The 11,003-nt window shown below is 40.5% G+C and overlaps 1 long non-coding RNA gene across 1 annotated transcript; it reads left to right on the forward strand.

Annotated features, from left to right (window-relative positions):
• The first annotated feature begins 329 nt into the window (after positions 1-329).
• Positions 330-5,786, forward strand: LOC108412386. Its single transcript, XR_005129371.1, has 3 exons — positions 330-866; positions 4,642-4,754; positions 4,847-5,786. It is a non-coding gene; the product is annotated as an uncharacterized LOC108412386 (long non-coding RNA).
• Positions 5,787-11,003: the final 5,217 nt, after the last annotated feature.

Below are 11,003 nucleotides of genomic sequence, written 5' to 3' on the forward strand. Positions count from 1 at the left end.
CTGCATCACACAGTGGCAATCCATTATAAGGCCTTTCACTCTCTGGACCACTTAGACACTTTGTACAAGAAAATAAATGAGTTTGAGGCCCTGAAACAGACACAAGGCATGAAATGTGAGTTCACTCAGTCGCAAATAGCCAGTGCAATAAATAAAGGTGGATTTCAAGTTAACATTAAAAGAAACATTAATAGAATAAAATGATGTGAAGTTACTAAACCAGCCATTAGGTGTGTACTTTGTGTACTTCTGGAGCCGGTCCCAAGCCCGAATAAATGGTGAGGGTTGCGTCAGGAAGGGCATTCGGCGTAAAACATGTGCCAAAACTATCATGCGGATCACAAATATGATTGCCATACTGGATCGGTCAAGGCAACGACCGCCTCCAGTGCTGTTGACCAGCAGGGTGCCTTGTGGAAATTGAACTACTGTAGGTCGAAGACCATCAAAGAGGAGAGGAGGAAGGTGGGTTAGAAGTGTCTTGCCATTTTCTTGTGCATGTCTGAGCTGTGTTCATTGTTATTCTTGGTTTTCTAGTGGTTGACCTTCAGTCTATTTTCTAAACTTAATTCCTTCTTTCTTTATTTATTTGTGGCTTATGTACTGAATCCTGGCTGCTATGACTATGAATGTTGGAAGCCTTCAAACAAAGCTGCTCAGTGTGTGTTTTCTGCCTACGCCTTTAATTCTTTACACAAATTACAGAACACAAGTCTTTCGATTCAGTATCTGTGAAGCAGAATTGGAAGATTTTCCAGTCCAGTCTGTACTACATCTCAACTGAGAAAAAAACCTGGGATGAGGGACGACAAAACTGCACAGACAGAGGAGCAGACCTGGTGATCATAAACAGCAGAGAAGAACAGGTGAATAACACTGTACTGCAGTGAACTCTGTGTAACAAACATAAAAGGTCTTATTCACATTTCCAGCTCGCCACTTTGGCTCTGACATAATTAGTTTTCCTGTCTAAGTATAAGAAATGCCATAGTCAGTGAGGCTGTATGAGGAATTTATAAGTAAATTAAACAGTTCTAGCAATTAGCTTTAGCGTTCTTGAGACTGCGAGCAACTGAGAGCGCATCACTGTGGCAACGTTTTGTGCTATAAGCTCCTAAATCAACCAAAAGCAGTAAGTACCTGAAATATCATGGCTTCTGTTGGTTGTTTCGTGTGCTCGGAGTGTGGCTTGTTTAGTTGAACCCCCTTTTCCGCCTGTGATAATGATAATGGCTGTGTTTGTGCTAAGTGCCAGCTAGTTAGCTCTCTGGTGGAGAAGGTGGACCAGCTAGAAGTGCACATCCAGGGGCTATTAAAGGACAGACAGCAAGATTCAGTGTTAGCAGCTCCAGGTGCCAAAGGGAGAGTTAGCACCCCCTCGACTCCGGCGTTAGAGACCTCACAGCGGGGTGAATGGGTGACGACTCGCCAGTCTAGCCGGAAAGCTAAGTCTAATGCTAACACTGAGGCCAAAGCTAGCTCCCCGGAACACCACGCTCCTCCGATTCGCATGTCAAACAGGTTTGCCCTGCTCAATGAAACACCTACTGTGGAGCCTGTTAAAAGTGCTCTGGTTATAGGAGACTTGATTGTCTGACACGTGAAATTAGCTACTCCTTTAGGGGCGCCAACAGTAACAGATTTTTATTGGGAGCCAGAGAGCCGGAAATCAGTGGCAACCTTAGACTGTTAGCTCATAAGAGATATTCATAGGGGCCAATGATATCCATCTGTGGCAGTCTGAGGTAACTAAGGCTAATATTAGAGAGGTGATTAAACAGGCCCAGACGATGTCCGATGCCATAATTTGCTCTGGCCCCATCTCAATGCGGCGCGGCGCTGAAGCCTACAGCAGGCTTTCAGCGTTAAACTGCTGCATGTCCAAGTGGTGTTCTGAAAATCAAGTGGGCTTTATAGATAATTGGTTGCATTTCGAGGGCAAGTCTTACTTTCTTGCAGCATAGCTCATAGTCTTTTAGTTAGTCGGCAGAGTAGTGTAAATAGCTGCTGACAGTCCAGAGCCGGGACCAGGCTGCAGACAGACAGGTTAAACCTACCGTCTGCGATCTGCCTTGAGGCGTCACCCAGGTTCAACTGTATTGAGACTGTGTCTTTGCCCTGAATTAAAACTAAATGTAATCATAGAAAAACTCAATCAGCCCGTTTAAACAATCTAATATTTTAAAATTCACTTTGAGAAGGCAGATGACCCACTAAAAAAGGCATATACTTCAATTCTAGACTCTGTTGGTATTACCCAAAATGTAGCAGGGCCTTCACACTATTGTAGTCACATGTTAGATTTAGTTTTGACACTAGGTCTTTACATAGACAAGCTTAATATCCTACCGCAAACCTCAGCAATCTCCGACCATTATTTCGTATGAGCTACGACTTAGCTCATACAAATTATATATTATGTGTGTCCCCTCGCTACTCTACAAAGTGCTCATTAAAAAACGTTTTACCGCCCTACAATTCATAGAAAGTCTCCCAGAACTATCAACCCCAGTTTTAACTCCATCAGACCAAATGGAGAAAATACCTTCCAATCTACTTTAGAAAATTTGGCGCCACTTAAAATAAAAAGAATAAGATAATGATAAAACCCGTACCTTAAAACAAACAATTCGGAAACTAGAGTGGAAATGGTGACAAACCAAGCTGGAAGTGTTCCACTCTGCCTGGAAGGACAGCCTTATAGAGTATAGAAGAGCTCTCACTAAAGCTCGCTCAGCATATCTGGCCTCGCTGATCGAGAATAATAAATATAATCCTAGAGTTCTGTTTAGTGTGATTTCCAGAATCACAAAAAATCAGGCAGGTACTGAACCACAAATTTCAGCAAGTTTTTATGAACTTCTTTAATAATAAAATTGAAAATATTAAGACAACAAATTCAACCCACAGTATTAAATCCAGCTTGGCTGTCATCTGATGTGGCTGATCTAAAACAAATCACAGTTGTAGAAAAAAGGCTGGGAACTTTTTACCCACTCCCACAGCTAGAGCTAGAGAGGATTATCTCCTCTGCAAATTGCACAACCAGCACACTCGATGCAATTCCCACAAAATTGCTCAAAGAAGTACTGCCAGTTATTATAAACCCTCTTTAAACTACAGTAAACTCATCCCTTAGTCTAGGCTATGTTCCCAAAGCTTTTAAACTAGCAGTTATCAAACCTCTGATCAAGAAACCAAATCTTGATGTTAGCGTATTGTCAAATTACAGCCCTATTTCTAACTTGCCATTTCTATCTAAGATCTTAGAAATAGCTGTGGCCCAACAACTTAGTTCATATCTACATAAGAACCATATATATGAAAAATTCCAATCTGGATTCAGGCCACACCACAGCACTGAGACAGCTGGTGCTGTCGTCCCGCTGCTCGCACGCGGTCACTCAGGTTTGTGGACGGTGGAGAGGAGGGATGCCAGACTGTTTCAGAGTGCTGCCGTGTCTGTGTGTCATTCTGGTTCTCTCCTTTTAGTTAAGCTGTCATAGTCAGATCTGCTGGAGTCGTTAGCCACACTCTGGAAATGTTTACATCCCCTGTTTATGTACAAACTGATAGAATAAAACTAATTCCCGCTCCCTGCCTTTTTTCCGAGTATACAACTGTCCACATGTCCGGCCGGACACCGAAGGACGACTGACTGTCGAGCTCTCCTGCTACCCACTTCAGACCAGCTGCCCACGCCCCGGCTACCGCCACCTGCCTTGGACTAGCTGCCCACCCTACACTGATGTTCTCATAGACTCCTAGTTAATCCTAATGCCAATATTACTTCTATTAATATTAGTAGTATAATCACTTATAGGTAGTTGGACCAGAGGAGGATGGGTTCCCCCCAGGCGAGCCTGGTTCCTCCCAAGGTTTCTTCCTCAGTTCTCAGGGAGTTTTTCCTTGCCACCATCATCCCTGGCTTGCCCACTGGGGGGTTTCTTGTTAACCTTCTTGTTAAAAATCTGTCTTTTCTGGATTTCTGTGAAGCTGCTTTGTGACAACATCTGTTGTTATACAAATAAATTTGATTGGATTTGATTTAGCGCTTCTGAAAGCTGCATTCTTCCCTCATTAATGTCTCCTGCTCATCAGACATGAAAACTCACTTAGCCAACAGTATCTAAAAATCTCTTTATGATCAAAACAAATGTATATTTGTTTAATAAAGCACGTTGTCAAATACTCCTCTGTGCAGCTTTAAGACGTTTTGTCACGGCTGCCCTCAGCGACACAATTTAATCCATTTTAATAACCTTATATTTTCCAAACTACCTGAATTCATGCTGACTGTAATGTGTGCTCAATCAGGAACTGAATAACTGAATAACTGAATAATATGTGTGGTGATTTTTTTTGCCTTAAAATTTGACTGTGCCATTTGTTTAGAAACGGAAACGTTGTTTCCTACTTTTAGACTCGGAAGAGTCAACCAAGAAGGTGCCTACCTTAATGTTCAGTATATGATCAATGATCCTAGCTACATACTACTACTATAAATAATAATAATAATAATAATATGATTAGAATATGAAGAAGCAGAAGAAATTTACTACCACTTTAGCACCATCTCCCTCAACATCTCTACATTTTACAATCAGTAATCTTGGTTCTAATGACTCTCCACCTCAACAGGAGTTTGTAGAAAGTCTGTGGAAGAGCAAAGGCAGTGGGATTTCTATTGGCCTGACTGACCGTGAGAAAGAAGGAGTTTGGAAATGGGTGGACGGCTCAGCACTGACCACTGCGTAAGAGATCACTGAATTATTACACATTCATGAAATTTTATTCCATGACTTACTGTGTTGAATACACATAGACCTTCTCTGTGTTGTTTCAGGTACTGGGACAGTGGAAATGGATTTTCAGACAATGACGACTGCGTTGTGAATGGATATTCTGGAGGACAAAAATGGTACGACAGACCCTGTAATGAACCGTATTACTGGATGTGTGAGATAACGTTTCTCCAGTGACTTCATAGTCAGACAGCGTTCAGTATATAAAGCTTCTCTCCTGTGGAAAAATATGTAGCTGTGTTGATATTTGCCATCAAAGTGGTTGATTTGGTCGTACAGAGTTGTAGACTCTTCTTTTTAACCCGTGAAGTGTTGAGCGCAGTTAGGTGTGTATAGTTTACTCTCAGCTTCTTGACGACATTTGACATTTTATACCAAGTTTGTCTGTCCCAGCATTGCACGGCTCAAAAGTTCACTAACTCATTTGGAGTAGTAGTTGCTGCCTGTTGGAGATTCAGTAGTTTATAGTAGTTTATACGACCCTGTTTCCAAAAAAGTTGGGATGTTGTGCCAAATGTAAATGAACACAGAATATAATGATGTGCAAATGATGTATACCCTGTATTAAACTAAAAAAACACAAAGACAACATGAAATGTTGAAACTGAGAGTTTCTTTTGAATTTGACACCAGCAACAAACCCAACAGGGTCAAACAGGGTCATACTCTTATAGTTATAATGGTGTGTATTCGTTTGTTGAGGATGAGGGAGGTCATGTGTGTGTACTGTATGATTCCTTATTGCTTCTCAAGAGTTTTTTCATTCAAACTGATATTTTCATATAAAATCTTGCAGTCATTGTGAAATAGTAAACCTGTCTTATAGTGTCATTCTTGTCTTCATATATCCTCACTTGTCTTCATTACTGCATGCTGTTGCTGTAAAGTAATTGTATTTTTTCTGTATGTACTTTCAACTGTATTTCATCAACTGTGTTTCATGTGTTTAAATACCCAGATTTTAAGCATTAATAAAGAGTTAACAAGCCATCTGATAATGACTTCTGAAGACTTCTTAACATGACATTATTATAAAGTAATCATGTTACAGCCATATCCAAAAGTTTGAACACCTGGTCAGATGACATGTCTGGTGATTTTCTAAGTGAAATTAAGTTAACACACACTCAACAGAGAACACACTTAAATATGTCACTGTTCTGATCATTTTACAGCACAATTTCTGGTTCTTTGTGTTAAAACATCAGAAAAATACCACATAAACTAGTAAAGGTGCCATAAATTTTGCACAGACCACTTTCTTTTATTAGTACTTCTTTTATATCAGTAATCATTAAGATCACCATATGTGGTGATAAATTAGTGATACATCACTCAAAATCTCTACTTAGTATAAGTGAGCTGTACTGCTATACTGTACACCCAGCTCAGTGCTCATATTAACTACAGGCTGCTGAGGCCTAAGACTCTCTTCAGTCTCTCACACTGTACAGAGCATTGGGGTTGTCACAGCGCCCCTTGTGGAGAATCTTCAGCCTGCATTAGTCTGACACTGCAACAAGTGAAATCTTGAGAAGCCAGGAAATCTTGTAAATTGTTACAATGTAAAGCTGGTACCAACAGCAGAACCCTTTTTGGAGCTACATAGAACCCTTTTTTAAAAAAGTTCCACATAGAACCATCTACAACATGTTCTCCATCAATCTGAAGAACGGTTTCACCATGCAAAGAACCCTTCAAGCATGCATATGGTCCTTTGAGTGTTCATAGTTGTACACAGAATAATTTGTCTTTACTAAAAAACCTTTGAAGATCTTTTTCTAAGAGTGAAGAGCTAAAAAACTTTTCAGACTGGCTGATTCGTCTAAATCCTATAACGAATAGACCTTATTTTAAGCACTACAGTGTTGATTTAAAAGTAAAGTATCTTTAGTGTTGAGATCGAACTTCTTCAGTTGGTCTCATCTCAAGAAATATTGTACCCAGAAAATGTTAAAAACTAGATCCATGTATCAGTTCTGGCTCATCATTATCATTATGACATCAGATCATACTAATGTTTCTTAAGTTGGGACATAATAGTGTAAAACAATGAAATGTGAAGCAGTTTTAAGATCATTTGTAGCAAGAGATCATTTATTTTTCTTCTTTTTTGGACATTTTTGACTTTTTGCATTAGACAGAAAAAGGACACCAGGTTCTTGAGGAGCTTTAAATATTTGCTAGATGAAGTTTAAAATCCACACATGTAAAGTGAATTTCTGAGAGAAAACAATGGGAATAAAGGCTAAAATGGATCGACATAGTTGATCAGAATAAAAATCAGATTCCATCAGAATAAAAATACTGCATAAGGCTATAAACGAGATTGGCAGTCATCCAACAACACTACAGGAGGAGGCACCACAGTAATGCCTGGATGAACTCGGTGAGGTTATGGTGACCTCTTGTAGCCACACATGTAAATGCACACGTGTTCCCTCAGTTACAGAACTGGCCTTTAGTAGGTTTAAGATGATCATCGGTTAAACCTGAGATACAGCGACTTCTAGTGGCAGATTTCTGAATGACCTGGGTTCAGTTTCAGAGCAACAGAGTTTATGAAGCACATGCCTGAATTAGGTTTATACATGCAAATCACCCTACATTCATTCATTCATTTTAAATTGTATTTTTTTTTTGGTTTTATTGTGCTCTGTGATGGACTGTCAGTTTGTCCAGGTTTTTCCTGCCTTTTGCCCAGTGAACGCTGGGATGGGCTCCAGCACCTTCTGTGACCCAGGAGCACAAGCAGCCTACAAAATGTGTGTGAGAGGTTTTATTGTTTTATTATTTATTGTCTATTAATGTTTTTGTCTATTTAAAGTTTATTTAAAGTACTTTATATTATTCTTAATTACTTAGTTTAGTTCAGGACGTCCCAAACTGTCGTTCACCTCCCAGCTAGAAAAAAACAGAAGAGACCAGCAGGACGCCAACATATGCATATTATACATTGTAGTTATTGTTTGCATGTTGATTATTTATTACATTATTTAGTCAGTTTTTGACTGTGCCATTTGTAGTCTGTGTTTCATGGTGTTATGATCCAGAGAACTACAGCATGTAAACAGTTGTGTAAGTGAGGGAACACATCCATCCATCCATTTTCTAAGCCGCTTCTCCGTCAGGGTCGCGGGGGGATTCTGGAGCCTATCCCAGCAGTCTTCGGGCGAAAGGCAGGATACACCCTGGACAGGTCACCAGTCCATCGCAGGGCAGACAGACAGACACAGACACAGACACAGACAGTCACTCACACCCAGGGGCAATGTAGCACGTCCAATTTGCCTGACTGCATGTCTTTGGACTGTGGGAGGAAACCGGAGAACCCGGAGGAAACCCACGCAGACACGGGGAGAACATGCAAACTCCACACAGAGAGGACCCTGATCACCCGGCTGGGGAATCAAACCCAGGCCCTCCTCACTGTGAGGCGACAGCGCTACCCACCATGCCACCGTGCCACACCGTGAGGGAACACATGTATTAATATGTGCAGCCACAAGAGGTCACTATAAACTGACTGAGTGAATCCAGGCATTACTGTGATGCCTTCTTTATAACCTTGTGCTGAAGATGAGAAATGTATAGTAGTTTTATTCAGATTGATATTACTGTCACTGTTATTTATGACTATTATAATTATTTTATTTCTCAGTGTATTATCAGTGGTCTTTAGTGTAATTATTATTATTATTATTATGTAGTAATAGTAGTAGTAGTAGTACTACTAGTAGTAGTAGTAGCAGCAGTATAACCCATAATTATTGTTCCTGTTTATTACTCCTAGACACCCCACAGCAACAGTCACATCCAAACAAGCTCCCTACAAAACATTCTTTACAGACCTCATATCGCTGTTGTTGGAAGAAAACCTTGTATCTCCAAAATGGTAACTTTACAGAAGAAGGAAAAAACCTACTTTACTTTCAATGTAAGTCAATGGAACCAGAATTTTTCCCAAGTCATTTTGGGTCATTTCTTTTAGTCTATTCATCATGAAATTTCCTGTAGACAGAATTAGCTGACATAGAAATGGTGGTGCACTGATGTACTGTAGCACTGCTTGAACAAACATGATCTGCATGGAAGAGTCATCAGAAGGAAACCTTACCTGCGATCTCATCACAAAAGTCAATGTCTGAAGTATGTTTAACAATTTTTAGATAAGCTATGCATTTTGGAAACAAGTGCTCTGAGGGGATTTGATAAAAATGGAAGAATGTGTAATTTAGCCAGGGGTGCTGAATTTGCATAAATCTCTAAGGCTCACTTAAGAAGGATACTAATATAAGTTTTTTTTTTATTAAATTTGTTCTCGAGAAAGGTGAAGGGGTTAACAGTTGCTTTTCAATTATTAGTTTTTGTTTTTCACATCCTGCCTTCCACCTGATGACCACTGGGATAGGCTCCAGCACCCCCGCGACCCAGAAGGAGAAGCGGCTTAGAAGATGTGTGTGTGTGTGTGTGTGTGTGTGTGTGTTTCACACGACCATCTCACCTACTAGATATTGAGCAAAGGGCATGCACTGCAAAACGTGTGAGAACGGCACATTTTCTCTCTGTGTGACTGTCACTACTTGCAGTAATTCACAGGAAGTGGTTTTTGTGGTTCTGAGAATGCAAACTGTCAGACATAATAAAAGTTAGAGCTGCAGGTGCAACAAGGTGATAGTGTTCCAGCAATCAGTTGCTGTGCTTGGAGGTGCTTTTTTTCAATTGCTGCTAAAAAGTGAGCTTGTATATCACAAACATGCTTTTAAATGTTCACCGGATTGATGGATTATAACTGATTTGGTACCATCAGCTTTTTATTATGTACTATGATGAAATGAAGCTACACTATATAGACAAAAAAGTATTGAGGCACACTTCATCACTGAATCCAGGTGTTTCAAGAACAAATCCTGAATATCAGAATGTGAAAACTGTATAAGTGGGTTTTAAGAAGACAGTTTGGCGAATAGGGCCCACTGTTCGGTTTCAAGTATGTTTCAGTAACCTTCTTCTACGTGTCATGCTGTAGCTGTGCTGCTTCCTTTCCTTTAAAATGCCAAGCTTATCAGATACTGTAGCATTCTGCTACTGGCTGGTAATAGCGTGGCTTTGCAGATGACCAAATGCAAAGGCTTATGATACGCGGCGCGCCCTCCCAACAAAGCAAGTCGTTTGTGTTGTTATGGGGTTAGTTTAGGTTGTGTGTACATATTGTTTTGTTATTTAAGGTTAGGGGTTGTGGGTATTGTGTGTGGGGGGAACACTGTCAGAGTGAAGTGTGTGGCTAGTGGTGACCTCCCACTTGAGTTTGGTGTCCTGTATGCATCCCTTCTTGCTGGTGTGTTCAGTAAAGAGCATTTCTTGCAGCAGAATCCCAGCCACCCCTGTGTTTCTTCATCTGCTGATGTTGCAATACTGAGGCTTATTGCTCAGTGACTCCAGGGACCTTCATCCAACCTGGTTGAGCTATTCTCAGGTTATAGAAGTGTGTAATAAAACTTTGGGGCTGCTGTTGGAGCTGGCCATTGAAGGGGTTAACAGTTGCTTTTCAATTATTAGTTTTTATTTTTCACATCCTGCCTTCCACCTGATGACCACTGGGATAGGCTCCAGCACCCCCGCGACCCAGAAGGAGAAGCGGCTTAGAAGATGTGTGTGTTTCACAGGACCATCTCACCTACTAGATATTGAGCAAAGGGCATGCACTGCAAAACATGTGAGAACGGCACATTTTCTCTCTGTGTGACTCACTACTTGCAGTAATTCACAGGAAGTGGTTTTTGTGGCTCTGAGAATGCAAACTGTCAGACATAATAAAGGTTAGAGCTGCAGCAGGAGCCACTAGACATACTGGGCAGAGCTCCTGTTACAGGAGAATGCAGCTAACTTGAATGACACCATCAAATATGTACTGAAGATTACAAGAAAACAAGAATTGTGTCTTGTATATTAAAGCATGCTTAAAACAACCACAGACACAAAACAACAACAAGGTGATAGTGTTCCAGCATTCAGTTGCTGTGCTTGGAGGTGCTTTTTTTCAATTGCTGCTAAAAAGAGAGCATGTATATCACAAACATGCTTTTAAATGTTCACCGGATTGATGGATTATAACTGATTTGCTACCATCAGCTTTTTATTATGTACTATGATGAAATGAAGCTACACTATATAGACAAAAAGTATTGAGGCACACTT

This window comes from Pygocentrus nattereri, chromosome 22, assembly GCF_015220715.1.
Source record: "Pygocentrus nattereri isolate fPygNat1 chromosome 22, fPygNat1.pri, whole genome shotgun sequence".
NCBI lineage: Eukaryota > Metazoa > Chordata > Actinopteri > Characiformes > Serrasalmidae > Pygocentrus > Pygocentrus nattereri.